Source organism: Musca autumnalis, unplaced genomic scaffold (assembly GCF_047663935.1).
Source record: "Musca autumnalis isolate F117 unplaced genomic scaffold, ASM4766393v1 scaffold_1, whole genome shotgun sequence".
Lineage (NCBI taxonomy): Eukaryota > Metazoa > Arthropoda > Insecta > Diptera > Muscidae > Musca > Musca autumnalis.
This window is the reverse complement of record NW_027411644.1, coordinates 326,129,746-326,141,768: the sequence shown is the minus strand read 5'-3', so window position 1 is coordinate 326,141,768 and position 12,023 is coordinate 326,129,746.

The window sequence follows — 12,023 nt, the reverse complement described above, 5'->3', positions numbered from 1 at the left end:
TTTTCGTTATAAACTTCATCACCCGAGAATTTACTTAGACTTCGTTGGGGGTACTCAAACTTCCCCTTTAAATTTGTCGGTATGGGTCCACGCCTTCATATAGCCCCCATGGAAAAGTACATCCCGATTTTTCGTATTTTAAAGGTTGTGTCTTCAATATTCCACCAAAATGGCTGAAATTTGGTATTTAGTCTTCAATGTGATATAAAACTGTTCGCCAGAAATATGTCTGTACAGGTCCAGATCTGACTAAAATTCGTCGGTATAGGTCCACGTTTCGATATAGCCCCCATAGAACGGTACCTCCGGATTTTCGTAATACTGTAGATTGTGACGTCAATATCCAACCGAAATGGCTGAAATTCGTTATTTCGTTTTGCAAGAGTTATAAAATATTTCAGAAGAGTATTATCAGTATAGGTCCACGTCTTCCTATATCCCCATAGAAGCTTACTTCTTGATTTTCGGTATTTTTAGTTTTAGCCACAGTCTCTTACCGAAATATAGGAAATTTGGTATTTAGTCTTCTTTGAGCCTGAAAACTTTCCGTCAGAAATTTGTCGGTATCGATCGACTTTTTGAAATAGCCCTCATAGAATGATGCCTCACATTGTTTTACCGAAATTGCTGAAATTTAGTATTAAGTCTTCTTCATACACGAAAGGAAACTAATTATTCCATTTTACTTCAATACAACTTGTGGTGGAGGGTATAACAAGTTCGGCCCGGCCGAACTTAACACCGTTCTTACTTGTTTTTATTGAATTTGAATATAATCTTTAATACCAACCATTCCACACAAGTCTATGTTGTATTTGGTAACTAGCCGATAGCCTTAAATGCTAGTGATATTTTTTATATAATTTTATTGTCATTTTTATACCCTATACCACAATGTGGAAAAGGGTATTACAAGTTTGTTTTGGTAAAAATTCATGTAACACCGCGAAATATTCGTCGGAGACACCCAATCTGGTATACCAGTCTTCATATCTCGACGAGATAAAGCGATTTTGAGATGTGTGTCTGTCCGTCCGTCCGTCCGTCTGTCCATTACAAATTGTAAACACGCTCCAGGCCGCAATTATGGACCGATCGTCACGAAATTTTGTATGGAGGTCGGGTTCAGATCAGAATAGATCCCTATTCTTATTGGTGATGATCGTGAAATATTTAGCGGGTGAAATGGACCAAAAACATAATATTTATCCAATTTCCTAGCGACTCTGTAGGTCTCAATAGTAGTCCGATCAACGCGTAATTTTAAATAAGGTAAGAGTATATCACAAAGGAGAAGCTTGCAATTTGATATGGCGGATCGGATAATATTTAGATGGTTAAATGGACCAAAACTTTTGTGTGAAAATTGCGAAAATTTTTAATATACAGCTTATATCTTAATTCCTGGAAGTGACATTCCGGACAAGTGAGATATACTTGAAAGTGGAACGCTTGACGTTTCAATTGATGCCAATTATGTTGGTGTGCATGATCAGATAACAGAGTTACAGCCAAATATATTCGGTTATTTGTTTGCAGTGTAATAATAAACTCGCTAGAAGTCGCAATTATACATCAATAGTCACGAAATTTTGCACCGGGTAAGAGTATAGGTCGAAAAAGATGCCTACAATTTTGAATGATGATCTGATATTCTTTAGCGGGTGAAATGGACCGTTACTTTTGTATTAAAAATATACAAATTTTATTTTTGGTCGATATTTTAATTCCTTGAGGACATATCAAGCTTTTTGTAGAAAATTAACTTATGTTGAAACTGAGGTATGGGGTATTGTAACTCGCGATCAGTTTTACTATACCATAACTTTTGACCGCATTTCGGTAAAATAAACTGTTTTAGCCCGATTCACCGAGGGGTTTCTTAGAATAATAATTTGAGCGGAAGCTGTGGTCGTACTAATGTAAAAAAATCGGAAAAAATCCTTGAATTAAACGAGTTTCATTATGTCATTTTCCAATTAGTGGTTTTACAACACAATGTAGAGCTTAATGCTCAAAGGAGAAGTTAAAGAGTACACTTCAGAGTTGAAGTTTTTAATGTATGATTTTTTAATATATCCACTGTATCTACCTCAAACGGATGCTGACATTTTGAAACCTGAAAAATGGGGTTTTTTGATTTTTTGCTCTAATCGGGACGCGCAGCTGGATATCCCTAAAATCTTACTATTTGATTGTAGTACTCGCGATTTCGCACTGTTTAATGTATAACATGAGGATGTAGCCCTAACAGGATCACAGTAGTCTGCGCCCAAACACGAAATTTTTGTGCGTAAATTTTTCTCAAAAACCTATTTTTTTGGTTTAAAATTTACAAACGTCATTCGATTTCCGTGGAAACCCGCGTAAATTTAGTTTTTTTACGTTCTGAATCTAACAAGCCACGACGCGTAAAAATCCACCCACTAGATCGGCGGACTTGATACCCCTCAAATTTCGAAAATTTGCAAAAAATTATTTTAAAAATATCGCATATTAAACGCGTTTTGGATGTGTCAGTTCTACGTATATATATAGATCGATATGCGTGTTTAAACTGTGCGAAAACAGATATTTAAAAACTCTCGTAAATCCAGAGATATAATAGATTTTTTCTAAAAATTGAGTGCGATGCTACATCCACGGTTCTTGATGGATAGCATTGAAACGGCATAGAATGATGTATTTTTTAATGGTGATTATTGAAATCGGATGCGCATAAAATGTAAATGAACTTCGCGGAAATTATGACCATTTTACTGTATTTTGCACCCTTAAATGCAGCAGATGCTACATCGTGGCCGCCAAATAGAATTTGACAAACTGTACATCAAATAAGAGGGATTGATTCGCTGTATTGGAAAATCGGATGCGCATCATGTCATTTTCATAATTACGCGGTTTATATGCGTCTCAAATGTTATAATATTCAATATAACATTATTTTAACGTTATGCCACAATTGGAATTTCTTGTGATTTAAAATAAGGTTCTAATAATATTATCCAATAGGAAAACTATAAGCGAAAAGTTTGTTACAACGGAATATCATCATTATTGCGTGAAATTTTCACGAAAATGTCGAAGAACTCAAACATTTTTTCTTCAACTTTTTCTATAAAACCATAAAAAAATAAAATTAGAATAATAATTAATTTAATTTTTTCCTAATATTTTCTTCGTATTTTTGCAAATAACATGAATACTATAGCTCCAACCTTCACAACTTAGGTTTCATTTTATTCGTCAAAATGTCTGGATGCTGTTATAATTTTATATATATTTTTCGTAAGTATGAGCGCTATTGTTTTTAAAAATATGTTTGTAAATACGTGAAATTATTTAACAAATTTGATTTTTCGCGAATCCATTGAGACTTTGCGATTATTTTTTGCATCATCGCAAAGGTTACTAATTCAGTTAACGATAATAGGATATAACAGCTAACTATATTAAGCCGCGATTTTTTTAGAATTTTTTCTAATTATCATAATTAAAACGGTCATATCTTTTGCGCGCAACGATCAAAGTTAGTAACGAAAACAGATTTGGAATGCAGATTTTTTTCTTAATCTATGTACCAAAAATCATTGATGTAGTAACAAAATTTTGTTTTGATTTTTTTTGAAATTGAAAAGACAATTTTAAACATTTTTCCTGATATATATTTCGCAAAGCAGCCTACATATGGGAAAAAACTACTGACCTTTCCTCTGATGTAAATTGCAATAAAGTGTTTGCTAAATAACGGGACTACTGCCTAATATATAATGGGTTCTGTGTAGAGAACCACATTTTTATCCCATGCTACATATTGTCTCTCCAAAAGTGTATGTAACACCACGAAATATTCGTCCTAGACCCCTTATTTGGTATGCCAAAATTCATATTTCGATGAGATAAAGCGATTTAGCGATGTGTGTCCGTCCATTAAAAATTGTAAACAAGCTTAAGACCGCAATTATGGACCGATTGTAATGAATTTTTTAAGGAGGTTGTGTTCGGGCCAGAGTAGAAATGATTAGTTTTTACTGATGATCGTAAAATGTTCAGGGAATGGAATGGACCAAAAACAAAATTTTAACCAATTTTGTAGCGGCTCTGCTGGTCAAAATTATAACCCGCAAAATTTTAAACAAAGTTTGAGTTTATGATGAAGAAGAAGCGTACAAACCCACGTGAAGATCAGATAATACTTAGCGGGTTAAATGGACTGAAACTTTTGTGTGAAATTGGTAAAAATTTCAATAACGTAGCGGTTAAACAACGGAAGTAGTAGTACTACGAGTACATAAGTGGGTTTCATTACATTTTAGTTTGTGTGAACTAAATTTTCCTTTCCTGCTACAAAAATGTCTTTGGCATGCTAGTTAACTTTTTGGTTTTGGTCATAAGTATTATACATTACATCTCTGATATTTGATAATTAAATTTTCACAATAATTGAAAAGAAGTTCCGGGGAGAGCTATTGTCCAGGGATAGTGGTATAGGGTATCCCATGGTCGGCTCCGTCCGACTATAGACTTTTCTCACTTGTTTATTATAATAAATATTTGAAATAAAAAATAAATAAATATAACTTGGTAACAAACGCGCTTTTTTTAACTTAAACTTAACTTTCGAGAATAGGATCAGTATTTTTAAACGTAGAATTCTGATCTTTTTGGAACTACGTCTTTGGGCATTTATGGTGACGATATATAAAATTCCCCTTATTTTATATCAAACATGACAGAATGTTCGAACAAAAACATACTCCTTTGAAACGACTTGATCGAATTTGAAGAAATTTACGTAGATGATGTACTTAGACTCTGCAGATCTGAGGTCTGTCATTAATAGTTGTTTTGGATGGAGAATACCGTCTCGCATCGCACCGACCTTAATATCTCTCTTAAACTTAAATCCAGTTCAATAATTGACAATATTGGACAACTTCTTCCGGTACATCATTCACAAAAGTTAAACATTTCGCATAAGTAACGTTGTTGATTTGAAATTTTCATCAAAGGTTGTCCTTGCGATTCTGATTACGATATAAATTTTTCGCTCACAAGTATAAATACATGCAACTGGGACCAACAAAAATGGTTATCTGGCACGATTACTCTCGAAAGAAATGACTCCGCCAAATTCGAGTAACAGGAACTTAAATTGGATTTTAGGAAAAAAATCAAATTTAACTTTGATAAAGCAAAAGCCGTTTAATCAACGCCGTTAAATCAAATGATTTAAAAATAACAAATATGTAAAATGTATTAATTACTTTAATATTCAAAAATCTATAACCACAATTATCTGAAATTGTCCAATTTTCAGTATTTTCTTAATTTATTTTCTTAAAGACTTTGGCTAATTTTGCCTGGAGTTTAAATACATAGCTAAATATTTTCCCAGTTTTGTACGGCAAAATGCATACATTATTTAAATCTTGCAATATTAAGAATGCTTTCATAGTACGAATTCGAAACTATTAAATCGGTTCAAGAATTTTTAAAAATATTCATTTTATGTTTCTTTCTCCTTCTTTCCTTTAATGAGAGTTCCACCATTAATGATATACTTCATTAATTGATAAGAAAGGAACCTTTCACGTCTGATTTTCCAATCCCTTTCAGACATTTCCCTCCCCCTTGCAAATGTAAAAAGTTTATCGAACAAAATAAACTTATCTCGCACATCATAAACGAATCCATAAAACAATCAAAGACCCCAAACTAATTTACTACAATGACGAGGATAATGAAGTTCTTCGTCATTCGTTGGGTTCAGTTCAAAATACAATTAGACGGACAGACCGACAAATTTAAAATTTACTTTTGCACGTGCTCGAGAAAAGTCAATGGGATTAAATGGTATAATAATTTGCAGCAACAACAGCAACGACAACATTCAAAATGAAACAATACAATTAACACGCTTGTAGAGAGACAATTAACAGAGCTACAAATCACAACCCTCCCTTACATTTTGAGAGTGTTTAAAGTTGATAGTAACAATACGAACAAAACTACTTCATGAAATAAAACAATACTGAATGCTGAGTATTTCGAATATGTTTATTCCCCTCATTCGACATGTGTCATGCTATGGTGTGCTAATCTAAAACGGATAAGCTTAAGCGTTTTATGTTCAATTTAATGTTATTGGTTAGTTTTCAAGGGGGAATGTAAAGGGGAATAGAAATGTAAGTGAATAAAAAAATGCAAAGTTGTGGAATTTAATTGATATAGAGTATTTGTAATGTATGTATTTTTGTAAATGTGGTATTATATTTTTTGCCAAGAAAATCTTGTAAAGCCTGGAAATATTGGTCCTATACCAATTTTATTATAGCGAGGATATAAAAGGATCAAGCTATGTATTTCCATCGCCGTCCATTATTAATTGTACTGGAGGTCGGGTTTCACACAAAACGGACACCTACTGATTTTGGTGACGATCCTGAAATATTTAAATAAAATATATAGTTTTATCGTCGTTCTATAATATAATGGTTATATATTCCGATCAGCACAGAATTTCAAAAAAGGTTACCATATATTTAGTGTAAAAAATGTCTGTTTCTTTAACGCCCTATTTTATTTTGGGCGTTATGTCCGGGGATAACACCCAAAATTGATTTCGCTGATAAAAGTTTGTACTGTACCACAGCAACACTAGAGATCGCAACTACAGTTCCATTGAGACCTTATTTAGAAATAGACGAATATTATCACACCCTCAGCATTTGGGCTAACGAGGGTATAAACATTGTCGGCCAACACTAAAGCATCCCCTCAGTACTTTTTTTAATTGATATTACAGTGTTTTATTTAACTTGCTTTGGTCCGTTTAGTTCAATTCTAGTAAGTCATTTTTAACACAGTTGCAGTTGACCAATCGATCTGAAACTTTGCACACTTTTCAGATTTATATGACAATACATGAATATGGTATCAAAACCAATATTGGTCCATTTTATAATGTTTTAACGGTGTTTTATTTAAATTGCAGTTGACCAATCGAACTGATACTTTGCACACTTTTCAGATTTGGATGACAATACATGAATATGGGCCCAATTTTTCCTACAGCCCCCATATAGCGGTACCACCCGATTTCTGGTATTTGAGGATTTTATCTTCAGTTTTGCCCGAATTAGGTGTCATTTGGCATTTCCAATGATACAGACATTTCCCCACCAAAAATTGTGAACATAGGTTCAGGTTTTGGTATAGCCCCCTTATAGCGATCCCACCCGATTTCAAGTATAATGAGGATTTTATCTTAATTTTGAGGCCGAATTGGCTGTAACTTGGCATTTTGAGTCCCCAGTGGTACAGAAATTTATCCACCAAAAATTGTTGACATAGGTGCAGGTTTTTAAGAAAACAAAGCAATAAATTTATTTTTTATACCCTCAGCCTTTGGAGTCGATTTATCAAAGTCCGTCCTTCTGTCTGTCTGGCTGGTGCGCACGATAACTCTCAAACGGATGAGCCGATTTGGTCCGAAATTTGGCTATCGTAATATTTTGTCCAAACTTAGTTTAAGTTTAAGATGGGCCATATCGGTCTACTCCTTCTGGGACCTCCCCCACAAAAGCTCGAAAATGTTCGGAAAATTTGTGCGCACGATAACACTTGAAGGGATTAATCGATTTGGTCCATACTTCGCACATCGTGACATGTGTACCAGACTTAGATAATGTTTCAATATGTACTCAATCGGTGCACTCCTAGTTTACACATCCTAATATATCTACCAGGTATAGGTCAGGTTCGAATATTTACTATATTTGTCCACTCCCGCTCTCGGATTACTTTGATTTTTGTGGAAGCAACTTGCATTCGCTGCCTCAATTACGACAGTAAAAGTTTTTTCAAGGGCAAGACCATACTTCTTCAAAAAAAACCCGAAAGTTGTAAAAACCCCCTATGGCACCATATGTAGTGACTGGAGAGCTCGAACCGAATATTGCATTCGTCCACACCTTGGATATCGTAATATTCTTCGAATATTAGATGAAATGCGAAGGTGGAAGGAGTGGACCTTTCGATATCTCCTCCACAAAAGTTCGAAAATATGCACTAAAATGGTACTCTAAATATTTTCGAAACTCAGTTTAAAAAAGCCCTATCTATCTATATCCCCGCAAATTTTTGCGCTTTAATCCTATCCATGTTGTTTTAGAACCCCTCTAAATACGTAAGTTTTTTTTGGATTTCAATCCACACAGGCTGAGGGTCGGCAATGTCGACTGATACTATTTTTCTTTTTTTATTATGTCTTTAGGAGTATTATTGGAAAACACAAAGATAAGGAATTCCGAATTTAATAAATCAATGTTAAAATTAAAAAAAAAAAAAAAAAACATTTTAGGTCGCAAATATGAGCGGGTAAGACTAAAGCACCCCCCAATTCGAAGTACAATGGAAATCAATATTTCGTTGCGTATCCTCTATTCTGGATGGCACAAGCACATCTTTAAGGCATAGAGGATATTCAATTATTAATTATTGCTGGCGATATTGCTTCCCAGGCTACTTTTGAGGCTTCAAATATTTTTTTTTGATTTTGCAATTTTTCGGTTTATTTTTATACCCTCAGCATTTATGCTAACGAGAGTATATACCCTTTCATACGGGCAAACGGTGCCTCATTGAAGTAATGGTTTTAGACCCCAAGTATGTTTGGATGAAATCCGTTTCAGACAATTTGGAGTTGATTAAGCCATGTCCGTCCGTCTGTCTGGCTGGCTGGAGCGCACTATAACTCTCGAACGGATCAACCGATTCGGTCCTACATTTGGCTTTCGTAATATTTTCTCCAAACTTAGTTTAAGTTCGAATATGTGATATATCGGTCCACTTCTTCCGGTACCTCTCCCACAAAAGTTCAGAAATGTTTGGAAAATGTGTGCGCAAATTTGTAATCGATTTTGTTAGTTTGAATCGTTTTTATTGACTGAATAAATATTTTCAATGCATACATACAAATTAGGAAAATTGACAAATTCATATTTCAATGCCTACTAGGATACAGCACAACCATTGAGGAAAAATATGTAACCAGTATAAGATTTTCTATCCGTTGTACTACTTCCCCAATCTGCATCTGCATATCCGTATACACATTTTTCACCTGCTTTGTATACCAACTTATAATTCATTGTTCCTGCCAGATATCGTAGAATATTTTTCGCTGCCACTAAGTGTTCATTATGAGGATCAGCATTTCTTTGAGCAAGCTTGTTTACTGAATGTAGAATGTCTGGTCGGGTAGTAATTGCGAGATAAGTCAATGCTCCAATTAAAGATTGATACTCATGTTGATTAGCTTTCTTGCAGTTACCATTACATTGTATTTGATATCCTGGTGTTAAAGGTACTGGCGACGTTTTGCAATCCTTCATTCCATATTGTTCTAGCATGTCCTTGATATATTGAACTTGGCTTAGTTTTATAGAACCCGTGCTGTTCTCCCGTTCAATCTCCATGCCCAGAAAATGTTGCAATCGTCCTTTGTCGCTGATATCGAATTCTTCTGCAATCATTGCCTTCATTTGTGTAATTTGTTGTTCGCCTTTGCTTGCTATGATGATGTCATCAACGTAAACTGCCACTAAGATAATCTCGTTATCTTTCTTCATTTTGTATAAACATGGTTCGTTTTCAAATGATATAAATCCAAAATTCTTCAAAACGTTGTCTAATTTCTCATTCCATGCTCGTCCTGATTGTTTTAAACCATAAATTGCTTTTCTCAATTTCAGAACTTTGCCGTTTCCAATTTTAAAACCTTCTGGCGGTGCCATGTATACATCCTCTTGCAATTCGCTATTTAGATAAGCCGTACTAACATCAATTTGGTACAAGTGCATTTTCTCCTGAGCTGCAATAGCCAATAGCATTCTTATAGTAGCATATCTTACCACTGGAGAAAATGTCTCTTTGTAGTCAATCCCATATCTCTGGCTACATCCCTTCGCTACCAAACGTGCTTTGTATCTTTCTATTTCACCGTGCTTGTTTCGTTTTAACGCGAACACCCATTTACAACCAATGGTTTTACATTTCGGCGGCAATACAACCTCTTCCCAGGTCTTGTTCTTTTCCAAAGATGTAAATTCTGTTTTCATAGCATTTAGCCATTGCTCGGAATCTTCACTTTCCATAGCTTCTTCAACTGTTTGAGGTATATTTTCCGTTGTCATGCGATTCAATACATTATATACCTTTTTGGGTCTTCCAGGCTGCCCCGTTCGTATTATTCTTGGTCTTCCTGGCCCAATTCTTGACACATGCTCCTGACTATCGGAACTTGAATCTTCATTTGCTGTACCAAAAGCTTCGTCATTACTTCCGTACTCGATGTCTCCTGTCAATGTTTCATCGATGCTTTCAATTCGACTATCATCAGGTTCATTTGGTTGAGGTTCATTTGGTTGACGTTCATTTTGTTGCAAATATATTGTAAGACAATCTTCATTGGGTATTTCCTTGTCATCTACCTGGAATTTATTCTCGTCGAAAATTACATCTCTTCTTTCAATTACCTTTCGTTGCTCTTTATTGTACAGGCGATATGCTTTTGAGACTAAGGAATAGCCTACCATTATGTACTCCTCCCCTCTCTTTTCGAACTTGCGTTTATGGGTTTTGTTCAATGCTACACAATAAGAACCAAAAGTTCGTAAATGACTTACATTTGGTTTCTTGCCATGCCATATTTCGTAAGGTGTCTTCTCTTTCAGATGCTTTGTGGGACTTCTGTTTCGCAAATAAGCCGCAGTCATTATTGCTTCTGCCCATAAATTTTCACTCACACCTGCATGCAACATCATGGTTCTTGCCATTTCTACCAGAGTTCTATTAGCACGTTCCGCCACACCGTTCTGCTGAGGACTATACGGAACTGTTAACTGTCTTTTGATGCCATTATTCTTCAAATATTTGTCAAATTCTCTGTTGATATATTCGCCACCGTTGTCACTACGAATTGCCTTTATCTTCTTACCAGTCTGTTTCTCTACGAGACTTCGGAATTCTTTGAATTTTGCAAAAACTTAATCCTTCGACTTCAAAAAATATATAAACATTCTGCGTGATTTATCATCTATGAAGGTTAAGAAATATTTTGAACCACCAACGGATGGAACTTGGATCGGCCCGCATACATCACTATGTATTACTTCCAATATTTCATTCGCTGAAGTTTCTGACTGTTTCGGGAACGGTAGTATATGGACTTTTCCAAGCATACAACTTTTGCACTTCGTATCATTTGATGTTTGGTCGATTTTCATGCCTCTTACCATTTCCTTGGAATTGAGTTCACCCAAACTTCTGTGGTTTAAATGACCGTACCGATTATGCCATAGATTTTCTGTCATCATAAATACCTTTTCTTGACGATTTTCTAGCACAAACATGTCATAAATTTTTAACGCTTTCAATATAATTTCATTAGATTTCGTTGTAATGACAGCACTCGACTTGGTAAACGTGGCTTTTAATCCCTGGTTCACTGCCTTACTAATGGAAATAAAATTTGCTTGTAGCTCTGGAGAATACAACACATTTTGCAATTTGATTTCACAATGTTCAGTTTTTACCAAAACTTCTCCTCTGCCTACAGCTCTCAAAAAATTATCACCAGCCAATACAATTCGTTCTTCATGTTCCTCGAATTCGGTAAATAATCTTCTGTCATTGCACATGTGTGCAGTTGCCCCACTGTCCAAATACCACAGCGATTTATTCAGCTTACCTGCTTCTGCAACTGCTATCATCGTGAATGACTGATGTTTATTCTTGTTCTGATTTGCTTCGCACTTATTTGCATAATTCCCAATTTGGCCACATGAAAAACATTTTCCTTTGAACTGCTTCTTCTTTTCATTCTTACCTTGAACTTTGTTCTTTGGTTTATATCCGGAAGCTTCATCGCCCGTTTCTCGGTGTCTATTCGATTTTGCAGCAAAAACTTGTTGTTCTGGCAATTCATCCTTTTCCAACTGGCTTTTTCTGTCGGCTTC